We start from the raw sequence: 17,443 nt of genomic DNA on the forward strand, positions 1-17,443 counted from the left end.
AGTGGGATTTGATTACAGAACTTACACAGGACTGGGGAAACAGATTCTTGGAGGGCACAAACAAAACCTTGTGTACACCAGGACCCAGGAGAAAGGAGCAGTGACCCCACAGGAGACTGACCCAGACTTGCCTGTGAGTGTTCAGGAGTCTCTGGCAGAGGTGTGGGTCAGGATGACCTGCTTCAGTGTCAGGGGCACTGAATGTTGGTCTCAGGTCAAACAACAGGGAGAGAACACAGCCCCACCCATCAACAGAATATTGGATTAAAGATTTACTGAGCATGGCTTCATCCATCAGAACAAGACCCAGTTTCTCCCACAGTCAGTCTCTCCCACCAGGAAGCTTCCATGAGCTTCTTATCCTTATTAATCAGAGGGCAGACAGACTGAAAACCACAATCACAGAAACCTAATCAAACTAATTAAACTAATAATGACAAGGACCATAGCCTTGTTTAACTCAATGAAACTATGAGCCATGCTGTGTAGGGCCACTCAAGACAGATAGGTAATGGTAGAGAGTTCTGACAAAAAATAGTCCACTCAAGAAGGGAATGGCAAACGACTTCAGTATTCTTGCTTGAGAACCCCACGAACAGTATGAAAAGGCAAAAATATATGCTACTGAAAGACAAACTGTCCAATTTGGTAGGTGCCCAATATACTACTGGAGAAGAGTGGAGAAATAACTCCAGAAAGAATGAAGAAACCGAGCCAAAGTGGAAATAATGCCCAGATGTGGATGTGACTGGTGATGGAAGTAAAGTCCAATGCTGTAAGAACAATATTGCATAGGAACCTGGGATGTTAGGTCCATGAATCAATGTAAATTGGAAGTGGTCAAACAGGAGATGGCAAGAGTGAACATTTACATTTTAGGAACCAGTGAACTAAAATGGACCGGAATGAGGGAATTTGACTCAGATGACCATTATATCTACCATTGTGGTCAAGAATCCCTTAGAAGAAATGGAGTAGCCCTCTCTCCTAGTCAACAAAAGTGTCCGAAATGCAGTTCAGGTGCAGTATCAAAAATGAAAAAATGATCTCTGTTCATTTCCAAGGCAAATCATTCAATATCACAGTAATCCAAGTCTACGCCCCAACTAGTAATGCTGAAGAAGCTGAAATTGAATGGTCCTATGAAGACCTATGAGACCTTCTAGAACTAATATTCCCCAAAAAAGTCCTTTTCATCATAGGGGACTGGAATGTAAAAGTAGGAAATCAAGAGATACCTGGAATAACAGGCAAGTTTGGCCTTGAAGTACAAAATGAAGCAGGGCAAAGGTTAACAGAGTTTTGCCAATAGAACGCCCTGGTCATGGCAAACTCCCCTTTCCAACAAGAGAAGACTCTAGACATGTCCATCACCAGATGGCCAATACTGAAATCAGATTGGTTATATTCTTTGTGGCCGAAGATGGAGAAGCTCTATAGAGTCAGCAAAACCAAGACCGGGAGCTGACTGTGGCTCCAATCATGAGCTGCTGCTGCTGCTGCTGCTGCTGCTGCTAAGTCGCTTTAGTTGTTTCTGACTTTGTGCGACCCCATAGATAGCAGCCCACCAGGCTCCGCCGTCCCTGGGATTCTCCAGGCAAGAGCACTGGAGTGGGTTGCCATTTCCTTCTCCAATGCGTGAAAGTGAAAAGTGAAAGTGAAGTCACTCAGTCGTGTCGACTCTTAGCGACCCTATGGACTGCAGCCTATGAGGCTCCTCCGTCCATGGGATTTTCCAGGCAAGAGTACTGGAGTGTGTTGCCATCATGAGCTACTTATTGGCAAATTCAGTCTTAAATTGAAGAAAGTAGGGAAAAGCACTAGACCATTCAGATATGACCTAAATGAAATCCCTTACGATTATACAGTGGAGGTGAGAAATAGATTCAAGGGGTTAGATCTGATAGACAGAGTGCCTGAAGAAGTATGGATGGAGGTTCATGACCTTGTACAGAAGGCAGTGATCAAGATCATCCCCAAGAAAAAGAAATGTATTAGAAATACTACAGTAAATAAAACAGACAAAATCCCTTGCCCTACTGGGGTTCACATTCATATGGTTAAAAAAATAATTATCATTATCATTTGGGAGATATTAAATTGTTTTTGTTTCAGTCACTAAGTCATGTCCAACACTTTTGTGACCCCATGGACTGATGCCCACCAGGCTCCTCTGTCCATGGGATTTCCCAGGCAAGGGTACTGGAGTGGGCTTCCATTTTATTTTCTAGGGGGCCTTCCCAACCCAGGGATTGAACTTGCATTTTCTGCATTTGCAGGTGAATTCTTTACCACTAAACCACTTGGAAAACCCATAATATTAATAGCTAGTTTTTAAAAGAAAGTTGATGAGTTGGTCAAAGAGGGTTAGAATTTATTTTTGTCTCCTATATGCAGCTGTAAACCCCTATTAGACTTTTTGCCCTAGTAATACAAATATTTTTTCTATTTTGCTGATAAATTTTAACACTGACCTCCATTGAATGAAATACATTGTCTTTACCACTAACATAGCATCTTATGCACAAAGCTAAATTTTTGAGTGAAAAAGCACGTAGATGCATCCTTTAAAAATTTTTCCCCAAAATAACTTAAAAAATGGAGATTGGGAAATGCAGTGAGAAAGTAAAATTTGAACGTAAAGATATTAAAGAGAATTTTATGAAAAAAGTAACAATCAGATTTGCATTTTGCTTTAAGGTGACAGGATGGTTCCCAGTCTCCCCTTCCTTCCATTTCTGCATATCAATGTCATACAATTCTTTGTGGCAGGAAATCTTGTTTTAAGTGGATTCCAGTCTAGGCAATAATCAACAGAGCTCCTGTATGGTACTGTTTTGAATATATTAACACCTACAACTTTTTCAGTGCTGCATTAGCCCAGCCTTGCTTTCACTGCTTCTGAGCCTCCAGCTTGTCACAGCTGCTTTTGCTGATGTTCCCTAGCTAGAGGCTGGGCTCCCTTCCCTGTTCTTTTTTTTTTTTTTCAATTTTATTTTATTTTTAAACTTTACATAATTGTATTAGTTTTGCCAAATATCAAAATGAATCCGCCACAGGTATACATGTGTTCCCCATCCTGAACCCTCCTCCCTCCTCCCTCCCCATACCATCCCTCTGGATCGTCCCAGTGCATTAGCCCCAGGCATCCAGTATCGTGCATCGAACCTGGACTGGCAACTCGTTTCTTGCATGATATTACACATGTTTCAATGTCATTCTCCCAAATCTTCCCACTCTCTCCCTCTCCCGCAGAGTCCATAAGACTGTTCTATACATCAGTGTCTCTTTTGCTGTCTCGTACACCGGGTTATTGTTACCATCTTTCTAAATTCCATATATATGCGTTCGTATACTGTATTTATGTTTTTCCTTCTGGCTTACTTCACTCTGTATAATAGGCTCCAGTTTCATCCACCTCATTAGAACTGATTCAAATGTATTCTTTTTAATGGCTGAGTAATAATCCATGGTGTATATGTACCACAGCTTTCTTATCCATTCATCTGCTGATGGACATCTAGGTTGCTTCCATGTCCCTGTTCTTGATAAAGACGAATAATGAAACAATACTCCTCCTCCAGGTTTGTATTGTTATTTGAGATCATAGATTCAAGAACCCTGGATAACTGAAGAGCTCCCATACTGCTTGCCACTAATCAGAGCTGAGATGTACTGGCAGGATTGGTTACCAGGAGAGATTGGGTACATTTGGGTTGCAGTTCACTTCTTCTGCCTTCTTACCCTGCATTTACCAAGTCCACAATTTAGAGCTGCAGCCCTGATGTCCTCTCCTTTATCTAATCTGTTTACATCTCTAGTTTACTAGTTCAGATTCTAGCTCTGGTGATCTAATTAATGATCTGGATATTCTTGCTTTGAAAAAGACCTTGGAGACTGTGTCCATCTTTCTTGTTAGATTGGTCAGTTTCCACCAGTCTAATTCTTGTTCCATTGACTGGGTGCAATTTATTGGAAAAGCCTCTTCAAAAAGTGAAGATGAAGACAGGTACAGTCCCAGCAACACTGCGCATAATCTGACTTCTAGCACCTCTAGAACTGTCCTTTGTCTCACCTCAGTGTTCATGTTCAAGCTAATTCCTGCTCCTATGCCAGCTCACCTGATAATACTGTAGGCATCAGTGAAAAAGGCCTAAGGCCCAAATCTCAGGCAAGAATAATTTATAACTGGAGCTACCTCATGATAGTGAGGGATACTTTTGGTGTTAACATACGTTAGCTGTTAGACATTCCCCCTGGTCACAGAAATAAACAGATATGGGTTTTACATTTATCCCAGTTTCCTGAAGAAGGTCAAGTCTTTTGAAAACAGGAGTGGCCTTCTCTGTGCTAATTCAAGACTCCTTCAGTCTTCCTTTGGGAACTTCCTGGGATTCACAGCTCTAGATTTTTGGGGGCACCCAGAATGTGGGATGGATTTCATATCATCATCAGTCTCTTTTAATGTTTCCTGCTTTTTCTTTTATCTGTATTTTAAGGGTCTTTTTAAAAAAAAAAACACACACACAACAATAACAACTTTTGGTGTACAAATGAATTTGAGCATGGGAGGAAGGAATCTTGGAGAAAAGTGAAAGTGAAATTAAAAAGAGAACCAGATGGCTCTTAACAAGAAAGTGGGCTATATTGCCACCAAGTACATTGATAAGTCCTGCCTTCTACCCTCTCTTTTTGAATTCCTGCCAATCACCTTGGGCCACACTCTTGCCCTAATCTTTAACACATACTAAGCCTGTGTGTGGCCTCCCTTGAAAGCAGAAGAGCTGTGGCTGTGGAAGAATGGCCTCTGCCAGCAGGTTCTCTGAAGAGGAGTTCCAGAAGGCCTGTGCAGAACTCCAGCATCTCCAGGTATCAGGCTGGGAGCTGCCAGTGGTCACCTCAGTCGTTAAGGTCTACCAGCGGCCACTGAAAAAGGTAAGGTAGCAGCATGAAGGGGACCCCTGGGAGGCTGCAGCCTGTCCAGACCCCAGGAGTCTTCCAGATCTAGGAGGAACAAGTGGTCCTGGGGTAGTGCCTCCAGCTAACTTTGCCACTGTGGAAGCAGGAGGTGAAGAGGTAAACTGAAATTACTCTCAGGTCTGAGATCTACCCAACAGAGAATGTGGTTTGTTAGAAGTTAGTGATAGTGTTATAATGTGGGTCTGCCTGATTATTAGCCCCATGCACTTGCCTGCACAGGATATGGAGTCCCCCTCCTTGGTTGATGCCAGTGGTATTTGTGTGGCAGGGCATATCTTAGGTTTGAATATAGGTAAATAAGAGACTGGAGTTTCCAGAGAGTGGGTGTTCAGGGTAGTGTGTGTGAAGAAATCCAATGAGCTCCTAACTAGCTTCTTGGCCTTAAGCCACCCTCTACCCCTTCCATCTTACACACTACAGCTCAGTCAAGCACCTGAAAGAGAGGCTGTGATCCATCAATTCCCTACAGTGGTACTGTTGATTGCCGAATTAATAATAATAGCTACAGTAATAGCGAATGCATTGCATGTTGTCTTAGGGTCTGGGCACTGTTTAAATGCTTTGAAGGCATTGCCTTATTCAGTCCTCATATCAGCCCTAACATAAGGTTCTAGGATTGTGGACAATTGGTTAAGAAACTGCAGTGAGCTGTGACTATGATTTAAATGATGCTATAACAAAGCTATTATTTTTTTTTAGTTTTATTATTATTATTATTTATTTATTTATTTTACTTTACAATATTGTATTGGTTTTGCCATACATCAACATGCATCCACCACAGGTGTACACGTGTTCCCCATCCTGACCCCCACTCCCTCTTCCCTCCCCATACCATCCCTCTGGGTCGTCCCACTGCACCAGCCCCAAGCTTCCTGTATCCTGCATCGAACCTGGACTGGTGAGTCATTTCTTATATGATATTATACATGTTTTAATGCCATTCTCCCAAAGCATCCCCCCCCCACCCCAAACAGAGTCCAAAAGACTGTTCCATACATCTGTGTCTCTTTTGCTGTCTCGCATACAGGGTTGTCGTTACCATCTTTCTAAATTCCATATATATACGTTAGTATACTGTATTGGTGTTTTTCTTTTGGGCTTACTTCACTCTGTATAATAAGCTCCAGTTTCACCCACTTCATTTTCTGTGATTAAATAGGAAAAGAGAAAATTAAAATCTATCAAAAGTAACAATTTTTCCAAGATTCAGAATACAAAGCTGAATACAAAGAATATCCATTCAAGAATACAAAGCTATTATTATATGTTTGGAAAAGATTTAAGTGTAGAAGCACTTGAGAGAGTTTACAATGTAACAAATAGATTGTATTTAAAACAGATTGTGATTTTAGTAGACACAAATAATTCTGAATCTTGGACAAATTCTTACTTTTGATAGATTTTAATTTTCTCTTTTCCTATTTAATCACAGAATTTTAAACTTAGAACTTCTCTTCAAAATCATTCTGTCCCACACCGTCACATTTTCCTTTCAATTTTTTAAAAATTTTCTTTTTCTTTTCTATTTCCCTATTCTCACCTTCTCTTTTTTTGCCCAGGTAATAATGGTAGTAATTTATCTTTACATGGTGCTTTAATATACAAAATGCTTCTACATAATAGTTTTCATTTATCCCTCTCAAGAATTAGAAGATAGATACAGGCTTATTTTCCTATTTTATGGATGGCATAAGACCCAGAGTTATTAGGTGAGCCGTACAAGACCACACAACTAGTAACCGGATACGAACCAGTCGACTTCGATGAACTCAGTACCAAAATATGCGGCTTGCTTCAATTCAGAAGTAACTTTTCTTTCCCCAAACTAAGCAAAACCAGTGCAAAACCGCTGTGTGCTATTCCATGCGCTACTTCGGGAAGAACATGGATTTTGGAGGCAGATAGTCTTGGTTTAAAATCTCTGCTCCTCCGCACTCTCATTCATTGATTTAGGAGATATCCATCAAATGCCTACCATGTGGTACTGCTCTGTAGGCACTGCAGATATGCAGGGAATGGGAATTTGGAGCTGCTGGTTCAATAAATGAACTTCTTGAACAATAAACTATATTCACTGATGATAATAAACTCATAGTATATAATGAAATGACGGCTTAAGATCTCTACAAAGAAAGTAAAGTGGGATGAAGGAATACAGAGATGTTATGGTGGAGGGCATCCAGGGGTGATGTGATGAACTTTAGATAAATAGAATATGGAAAGTCTCTCTTTCAGAAGTAACAATCAAGTGGAAATAGAAATAAAATGAGAGATTGTGTCCTGAAAATATCTGGAGGAGAAATGGACCGGAGACTGTTTCTCAAAGCTCAAGCACATTAAAATTGTTTGGGGAGCTCTAAAGACATTAGCAAGATTTACTTAGAGCCCAAATTTAATTGAGCTGTGGTGGAACTTGAAGGGATGGTCCTTTGGAAAAACTCCCCTCTCACATAGAGGTTGATTATTCTGTCCTCCCTACTTTTGTGTATGTTGAAATGCTAGTGTGCCAGAATCACCTGCAGGGCCTGTTAAAATTCACAGTAGGAACCCAAATCCCAATTTTGACCCAGTGCATCTGGATTCAAAGTTCGCTTTTAACTTCTTTTTTCCTTCCACTTCCCCTTTCTCTCTTTCTCCTCCTTCTTCCCTTCCTCCTCTTCCTCCTTCCTCTTTTTCATTTTCTATTTAACCAGTTCTCTGGTTACATAGAAATTATTGGTCCAGGGACCAGACTTTGATAACCATTGATGTATGCAGAGCATCTTGCATGGTGCTCAAGGAGGTTCTGACTTTGGAGTCAGGAGAGGGCCCTAGAGATGAGAAACTGTGGGAACTGAAAGGTAAGAGTGAAAGTAAAAGAGTGTCTTAAGATGAAAGCAACATCTACTTTAAGATTCACTTTCCATGATTTTTAACTTAGTGGCCACTTGGGAGTGAATGTGGTTTCCTGAACAGTGCTTAGAAGTTCTCCTGGCAGGATAAGGCCATAGATCACTCACAAAAGTTTTCCAGGGAACTACAGTCAGGTCTAGATGGAGCTATGTCAGTAGACACAGTGGCATGACAGTCAATGGTTTGCAGAGGCTCACATCATTGACTCAGACCAAGAAAATGTTGGTATAAAGAAAGATCTAGTAATTCCCTGGAGGTCCAGGGGATAGGACTCTGTGCTTTCACTGTTGAAGTCACAGATTTGATCCCTGGGCAGGGAACTAAGACCCCACAAGCCAACTTGGCAAAATACCAAGATCTGGTTGATGGTTGGACGTCTTATGTTTTTTAAGCCCACTGTCTGGCACTGTGAGAGGGGCCTGTGTTTGTTCTTTCATAGGTCTTCTAATCAGTGAGTTTGGTGAGGGGCAGACCGTATTTTCCCAGGGACTGTTTGTTCTTTCCTATGCTGACAATCTACTAAATTGTTGAGAGCCTGGCCTCTTGAGTAAAACTCTGTGGCTCACCAGGCAGGGCTGAGAGAAAGTTTAACTTTTCAGAGGGAAGCAGATATTTAATTGCCATGAAAACATACTTACCTCCATGAAAGAGAAGCTTCCACTCCCATTCTCAAGGTGGGATCACAATCTGATAGCATCATGGGATTTTTTACTTCTGGATGACAGGACTATTCTACTTTCTCCCACCCTTCTATGTACCAGCATGATTGTTGGAACAGTTACTGTACCCAGGACACTTAATGGAGCCTATTCATTCATGGGTGAAACCACCACAGCTTAAAGCTGAGCACCTGGTGTGGCCTCCTTCTATTTCCTGCCACTGATCAAGACCACCTCTCACTCTCTGTCTCTCGTCCCTATTCCTTCATCCTGGAGATCCCTGAGCATACAATTGGATAGACAGACATGTCAGAGTCTCAGTTCTCTTTCAGGAGGAGGGTGTGGTATCAGGCAGTATGAAGATGCTGGTTCCAAGATGTAGCTTTGAGGGAATGAAGGGAGAGGGAATGAAGAGGATTCCCTACTTCTGTCTGCAGATAAAAGTATAACTTTCACCTCACTCAGCCTTGCCCGTCAGAGGAAAAACAAATAAACAAACAAAAACTCAGCATAAATCTCACCCTATTTGAAGCTCACAAAAACTACTGGACCAACCTTAGGAGGGCAGAAATCAAAAGGAATAAAGAATTCAACCTTCTTCAAGGAAAAAAATTCAACCTTCCTTGAAGCCTGGGAAAAAGAAACCTCAAACACAATAACCTAAAAAAACAAATGAAAAGGCAGAGAAATACTGCACAAATGAAGGAACAAACGAGACACACAGAAGTCCAAATAAATGAAGAGGAAATAGGAAAATTGTCTGAAAATGAATTCAGAATAATGATAGTAAAGATGATCAAAAACCTTGAAAACAAAATGGAGAAAATTAAGAATCAATTAACAAAGACCTAGAAGAATTAAAAATAAGCATACAGAGATGAACAACACAATTACTGAAATTAAGAATACTCTAGAAGGAATCAGTAGCAGAATATCTGAAGCAGAAGAAAGAATCAGTGAGCTGGAAGATAAAATGGTGGAAAAAACTTCTGAAGAGGATAATAAAGTAAAATGAATGAAAAGAGCTGAGGATAGTCTCAGAGACTTCTGAGACCATTTCAAACACACCAACATTTATAGGAGTCCAAGAAGAAGAAAAGAAAAAGAAAGGATATGATAAAAATTTTTGAAGAGATTATAGTTGAAAATATCCTCAGCATGGAAAAGGAAATACTCAATCATGTCCAAGAGGCACAAAGAGTCCCATACAGGATAAACCCAAAGAGAAACATACTAATCAAACTAACAAATATTAAACACAAAGAAGAAATATTAAAAGCAGCAAGGAGAAGCCACATGTAACATGCAATGGAAACCGCATACTCTTAACAGCTGATCTTTCAGCAGAAACTCTGTAGGCCAGAAGGGAATGGCAGGATATATTTAAAGTACTGAAAGAGAAAAATATACAACCAAGATTACTATATTCAGCAAGGATCTTGTTCAAAACTGATGGAGAAATGAAAAGCTTTTCAGACAAGTAAAAGTTAAGAGAACAGAGTACACCAAATCAGCTTTACAACAAATGTTAAACAGATTTATATGGTCAAGAAATACAATAGAAGAAAAAAGATCTACAAAATCAACCCCAAACAATTAGAAAATGGCAATAGGAACATATATATCAATAATTACTTTAAATGTAAATGGATTAAATGCTCCAACGAAAAGACACAGACTGGCTGAATGGATACAAAAACAAGACCCATATATATGTTGTCTACAAGAAACCCACTTCAGACTTCAAGACACATATAGATTGAAAGTGAGAGGATGGAAAAATATATTCCATGCAAATGGGAAGCAAAGAAAGCTGGAGTAGCAATCCTCATATCAGACAAAATAGACCTTAAAATAAAGAAGATTACAAGAGATAAGGAAGGACACTACATAATAATCGAAGGATCAATCCAAGAGGAAGACATAACAATTGTAAATATCTATGCATCCAACATAGGGACGCCTCAATACATAAGACAAACAGTAACAGACATATAAAGATAAACTGACAATAACACAAAAATAGTAGGGGACTTTAGCACCCCACTCACACCAATGGACAGACCATCAAAACAGAAAATTAATAAGAAAATACAAGTCTTAAATGATACTTTAGATGAGATGGATCTCACTGATATCTTCAGGACATTCCATACAAATGCAGAAGAGTACACCTTCTTCCCAAGTGCACATGGAACATTCTCCAGGATAGACCACATCTTGGGTCACAAATCAAACCTCAGTAAATTTAAGAAAATTAAAATCATATCAACATTATGGTTTTGATTTGCATGTGGGAGAGGGAGAGGGTGGGATGATTTGGGAGAATGGCATTGAAACATGTATAATATCATATAAGAAACGAATCACCAGTCCAGGTTCAATGCAGGATTCAGGATGCTTGGGGCTGGTGTACTGGGATGACCCAGAGGGATGGTATGGGGAGGGAGGTGGGAGAGGGGTTCAGGATGGGGAGCATGTGTACACCCATGGCAGATTCATGTTGATGTATGCCAAAACCAATACAATATTTTAAAGTAATTAACCTCCAATTAAAATAAATAAATTTAACAACAACAAAAAAATCATATCAAGTATCTTCTCCAACCACAATGCTATGAGACTAGATATCAATTAGAAGAAAAGAACTGTAAGAAATACAAACACATGGAGATTAAACAATATGTTTCTAAATAACCAACAGGTTACTGAAGAAATGAAAAGGGAAATCAAAAAATTTCTAGTAACAAATGATAATGAAAACACAAATCAAAACCTATGGGATACAGCAAAAGCAGTCCTAAGAGGGAAGTTTATAGCAATACAATCCTACCTCAAGAAATAAGAAAAACATAAAATAGACAACCTAACATTACACCTAAAGCAACTGGAGAAAGAAGAAGGAAAAAAAATTAGTAAAAGGAAAGAAATAATAAAGATCCAAGCAGAAATAAATGAAAAGGAAATGAAAGAAACAATAGTAAAGATTAATAAAACTAAATGCTGGTTCTTTGAAAAGATAAACAAAATTGACAAACCCTTAGCCAGACTCATCAAGAAAAAAAGAGAGAAGAATCAAATCAACAAAGTTAGAAATGAAAAAGGAGAGGTTACAACAGACAGTACAGAAATACAAAGGATTATAAGAGACTATTATGAACAACTATATGGCAATAAAATAGATAACCTGGAAGAAATGGACAAATTCTTAGAAAAATTCTATCTTCTAAGACTGAACCAGGAAGAAATAGAAATTATGAACAGCCCAATTACAAACACTGAAATTGAAGCTGTCATCAAAAATCTCCCCAAAATCAAAAGCCCAGGACCAGTTGGCTTCAAAGGAGAATTCTATCAAACATTCAGAGAAGAGCTGGTGCCTATCCTTTTAAAACTCTTTCATTAAATTGCAGAGGAAAGAACGCTTCCAAATTCATTCTACAAGGCCACCATCACCCTGATACCAAAATCAGACAAAGACAACACAGAAAAAAGAGAACTACAAGCCAATATCACTGATGAACATAGATGCAAAAATCCTCTACAAAATTTTAGCAAACAGAATTCAGCAATACGTCAAAAAGTTCATACAGCATGATCAAGTTGGGTTTACTCCAGGAATGCAAGCATTCTTCAATATATGCAAATCAATCAATGTGATACACTATGTTAACAAATTGAAAGATTAAAAACCATATGATCATCTTAATAGATGCAGAAAAAGCCTTTGACAAAATTCAGCACCCGTTTATGATTAAAACTCTTCAAAAAATGGACATAAAAGGAAACTACCTCAATTTAGTAAAGGCAGTATATGATAAGCTGACAGCAAACATTATTCTCAGTGATGAAAAACTGAAAGCATCCCCCTAAGATCAGGAACAAAATAAGGGTGTCCACTTTTACCACTATTATTCAACATAGTTCTGGAAGTCCTAGCTACAGCAATCAGAGGAGGAACAGAAGTAAAAGGAATCTAGACTGGAAAAGAAGAAGAAAAGGTCTCACTGTTTGCACAAGACATGACATAGTGCATAGAAAACCCTAAAGAGAGTATCAGAAAATTACCAGAGCTAATCAGTTAATTTCACAAAGTGGCAGGATCCAAAATCAGTACTCAGAAATCACTTGCATTTCTATATACTAACAATGAAATATCAGAAAGCGAAATTAAGGAATCAATCCCATTCACCATTGCAACAAAAAGAATTAAATATCTAGGAATAAACTTACATAAGCAGAGAAAAGAACTATACACAGAAAACTATAAAACACTAATGAAAGAAATCAAAGACTAAATAAACAGATGGAGTGATATTCCATGTTCCTTGGTAGGAAGAATCAATATTGTGAAAATGGCAATACTGTCAAATGCAATCTACAGATTTAATGTGATCCCTACCAAATTACCAAGGGCATTTTTCACAGAAACAGAACAAAAAAGTTCACAATTCTTATGGAAACACAAAAGATCCCGAATAGCCAAAGCAGTCTTGAGAAAGAAGAATGGAGTTGGAGGAATCAACTTTCCTGACTTCAGATTATTCTGCAAAGCTACAGTCATCAAGACAGTATGGTACCGGAACAAAAACAGACATATGGACCAATGGAACTAGATAGAAAGCCCAGAAATAAACCCATGCACCTATGGGTACCTTATTTTTGGCAAAGGAGGCAAGAATATACAATGGGGCAAAGAAAACCTCTTCAATAAATGGTATTGGGAAAACTGGACAGCTACATGTAAAAGAATGAAATTAGAACACTTCCTAACACCATACACAAAGATAAACTCAAAATGGATTAAAGACTAAATGTAAGACTAGAAACTATAAACTCTTAGAGGAAAACATAGGCAGAACACTCAATGACATAAATGAAAGCAAGATCCTCTATGACCTACTTCCTACAGTAATGGAAATAAGAACAAAAGCAAACAAGTGGGACCTGATTAAGCTTAAAAGCTTTTGCACAGCAAAGTAAACTAAAAGCAAGGTGAAAAGACAGCCCTCAGGATGGGGGAACATAACAGAAAATGAAACAACTGACAAAGGATTAATTTTCAAAATATACAAGGAGCTCATACAACTCAATGCCTGAAAAACAAACAACCCAATCAAAAAGTGAGAAAAAGACCTAAACAGACATCTCTCCAAAGAAGACATACAGATGGATAACAAACACATGAAAAGATGCTCAACATCACTCATTATTAGAGAAATGCAAATCAAAACTAGAATGAGATATCACCTCACACTGGTCAGAATGGCCATCATCAAAATGTCTAAAAACAATAAGTGCTGGAGAGGGTGTGGAGTAAAGGGAATGCTCTTTCACTGTTGGTGGGAATGTAAATTGATACAGCCACTATGGAAGACGGTATGGAGATTCCTTAAAAAACTGGGATTAAAACCACCATATGACCCAGCAGTCCCACTCCTAGGCATAAACCCTGAGGAAACCAAAATTGAAAGAGACACATGTATCCCATTGTTCATTGCAGCACTATTTACAATAGCTAGAACATGGAAGCAACCTAGATGTCTCAACAGATGAATGGGTAAAGAAGTTGTGATACATATACACAATGGAATATTACTCAGCCATAAAAAGGAACACATTTGAATCAGTTCTAATGAAGTGGATGAATCTATAACCTGTTATACAGAGTGAAGTGAGTCAGAAAACGAAGGTTAAATACTGTATTCTAACACATATATACGGAATCTAAAAAATGGTTCTGAAAAATTTATTTACAGGGCAACAATGGAGAAACAGACATAGAGAACAGACTTATGGACCTGGGGAGAGGGGAGGAGGAGTTGAGATGTATGGAGAGAGTAACATGGAAACTTACATTACCATATGTAAACTAGACAGCCAATGGAATTTGCTGTATGGCTCAGGAAACTCAAACAGGGGCTCTGTATCAACCTAGAGGGGTGGGATGGGGAGGGATATGGGAGGGAGGTTCAAAAGGGAGGCCATATATGTATAGCGATGGCTGATTCATGTTGAGATTTGACAGAAAACAGCAAAATTCTGTAAAGCAATTATCCTTCAATAAAAAATAAATAAATTAAAAAATATATATATATTTGTGCTGCCACCCTGTCTTGAACCCCATCCTTGCATGAAGATCACACCAGGTGGCTATTAATCAACCAAAGCTTTTATTATCATTGGGCCTTGGAAAACCTTGACAGGCAAGGTGACTTTTAGGAAGATTTTGGACATTCCAGATCCTTGGACGTAACACCATACCAATACCTGTGTGAATCATGAGCTGAACCAGGGCAATGCCAAGTAGAAGTCAATTCTTGCCTGGTCTTCCAACTGGTCTTTAACATCAGAATCAACACCTGTGGGCAGAAGGAGAATTCTAACAGGCTCTCAGTGTGAGTACTTTGTTACCTGACAAGCTCACCGCTCCCTGACACTATTTTGGAAAACTATTTTACTCTTCATGGAAACCATGCAAATGGTTATTGTTTTGTAAGAAAGGGAGAATCCCTGTGAATATGAACTTTTACATTTTACCTTGGGACTTTTAATGTGTTGCTAATACACAAAAAGGCTTAGAAATATAACATAGCTACCTCATCTTATATAAATATATACATCTTATACAAATATAATAGCTACCATTTAATGTAGGAAGCAGATCCTTCTATAGCTGCCTTTGGATTTTCTGAATATACCTTCATAAGAAGAATACACAAGAATATTGCTTCATGACCCATTTGGCAATCTTTCAGAATTTATTGTTTGCCTGTGTTTTCCTAAGCCCTGATGAATAAGACAAAGCTCCTGTCTTTCACAAGCTTTAAGACAAGAGACACTTTCAATGTTATGTAGATCTGAGTTCCTGACCTATACTTTTTTCTCATTCAGAAATGTCTTTTAACATTTCTTCCAGAGTAGTCTGCTGCTGATGGACTCCCTCAGTTTTTATTTCTTCACTTTTAAAGGACAGTTTCATTGGATATAGAGTTCTAGGTCAGTGGCTTATTTCTTTCAAAATGTTCTGTATTCCACCCCACACTCTTTTAGCAGGGTGGTTTCTGATAGGATGTCTGCTATAATCCTCATCTGTATTCCTCTATTGATAAAGTGCTCCCCCATCCTCCTCCCCTATCTAGCTTCTTTAAAGATTTTCTTTTTCTTTTTGGTTTTCTGAATTTGTATATGAAATATTTAAGTTTTGTGGGGGTTTTTTTTTTGGTATTTATTTTCTATGGTGTTCTAAAGATTGACAGATTTAGTTTGAAGGGTGGTCTGAACTTAAATCATAAAGTCCCATGTGATTCAGAATACAATACATTTAGAACTTATGCCACAAAGATTCTTTTCTTACAGGTGGAAATGCAATGTGACTAGTAATTCACATCTTTCTCAGGTTATATGTTTTAAAAGTAATGGTGGCAGTGGTCTAAAGCAGAGATTGCCAACTTTTTTTCTGTAAAAGCCACATAGAAAATATTTTGGGCTTTACAGGCTATAAGGCAAAATGGAAGTTATTTTGTATTGACTTATATAACTGCTTAGAAATATAGAAAACATTCTTAGCTTGTGGACTGTTTAAAAATAATCAGCATGACATATTTAGTAACCTCTGGTCTAAAGTATAATTTTGACGCTTAATTGTTCTAGGATTTTAAGATTTATGAACCTAAAACGCTAGCTGAGTCTCAGCTTCCCCATCTATACACTGGAGATAAATCTTGCTCTTCCAAATTTGTCCAGAGATCTAATGAGAAGATGTTTTGAAGCACCTAATTAATTAAATGGCCTTTGTCTGTGAGCTGTAGATAGGGTGATCTATATCCCAGTATATCCATTACAGGTTTAGTTTACCCTTGCCTTGGTGGAAAAAAAAAAATTATAACACCTCTCTCACTAAAATGAGTTATGGTTGGAATGACAAAATATAAATTATCCTTGCTATAACTGTGTGCATTTCAGTGGATTATTATTAGGTTGGTGCAAAACATAATTGTGGTTTCATACCATGTATTTTAAATCTTTATAACTAGGTTCAAACACATCTTTATTAATCAAAACAGGAATCATTGCAATCAACACATTTTTGCCAACAAGAGAAAAGACAGGTATACCTGTGGCAGATTCATTTCGATATTTGGCAAAACTAATACAATATTGTAAAGTTTAAAAATAAAATAAAATTAAAAAAAATAAAATAAATAAAAATAAAAATCCAAGCTTCAGGTTTTAAAGAACTCTAGAAAGCATTTTCTGCCTCTTGCTGGTTGTGAAATCATTTTCCCTGCAAAAAGTTGTTGAGATGCTTGAAGAAGTGGTAGCTGGTTGGCAAGAGGTCAGATAAATATGGCAGATGAGGCAAAACTTCGTAGACGAATTCATTCAGCTTTTGAAGCATTGGTTGTGTGACATACAGTCAGGAGTTGTCATGGAGAAGAGTTAGACCCTTTCTGTAGACCAATGCTGGCTGCAGGCATTGCAGTTTTTGGTGCATCTCATCTATTTGCTGAGCATACTGCTCAGATGCAGTGTTTTTTCCAGGATTCAGAAAGCTACAGTGGATCAGACCAGCAGTAGACCTCCAAACAGTGACCATGACCTTTTTTTGGTACAAGTTTGGCTTTGGAAAATGCTTTGGAGCTTCTTCTCATTTCAACCACTGAGCTAGTTGTTGCCAGTTGCCCTATAAAGTCCACTTTTCATTGTACATCACAATCTGATTGAGAGATGGTTCATTGTTGTTGCATAGAATTAGAGAAAATGACTCTTCAAAATGACAATTTTTTTGTAATCAGCTCATGAGGCACCAAGGTTTTTCACCTTTCTGATTTGTTTCAAATGTTGAATAACCATAAACAGTCAATATCAAGTTCTTGGGGGAACTTCTTGTGTAGTTGTAACAGGAT

The sequence above is a fragment of the Bos taurus genome, chromosome 19, assembly GCF_002263795.3.
Source record: "Bos taurus isolate L1 Dominette 01449 registration number 42190680 breed Hereford chromosome 19, ARS-UCD2.0, whole genome shotgun sequence".
Classification (NCBI taxonomy): Eukaryota; Metazoa; Chordata; class Mammalia; order Artiodactyla; family Bovidae; genus Bos; species Bos taurus.